Genomic DNA, 570 nt, shown 5'->3' on the forward strand with positions numbered 1-570 from the left:
TTTAAAAAGATAAAGATGATAATTAGAAACATGGAAAAATAGTTAAAACGACACATTGTTACATGTATAAAAATAAAAATGGTGATGTTAAAACCTTACATATTTAAACAAAAATTTAAAGAACACAAAGATACACTAATAGGGATGAGGTTTCTTTTTGGAGGAATGAAAAATTCTAAAATGGTGGTGATGGCTATACAACTCTGTGAATACACTAAAATCCATTGCATTGTACACTTTAAGTTGGTACATACCATACAATGGTATGGCACGAAATTATATCTCAATAAAACTGCTATAGCAACAAAAAAAGAACACAAAGAGCAACTGGGAGATTTGGCAGTGAAACAGTGAACTAAGAATAGAAGAGGGATTGACGAAGGAAGGATAGGCTGAAGAAAAGATGGTGATGGAAGCCGGTGGGAACAAGGGTAAGATACGAGTAGGAAGCAGATGGGATACAGCCCTAGGCCCTGGGGAAAAAGTGAAGGCCAGGGGGTTGGTTAACCTCTGAAAGGCGGTAGCGGGTGGGGGTGGGGAGAAGAGGGCGTACTCAGCGCATGCGCCAGG

This window comes from Crocuta crocuta, unplaced genomic scaffold (genome assembly GCF_008692635.1).
Source record: "Crocuta crocuta isolate KB4526 unplaced genomic scaffold, BGI_CrCroc_1.0 scaffold1172, whole genome shotgun sequence".
NCBI lineage: Eukaryota > Metazoa > Chordata > Mammalia > Carnivora > Hyaenidae > Crocuta > Crocuta crocuta.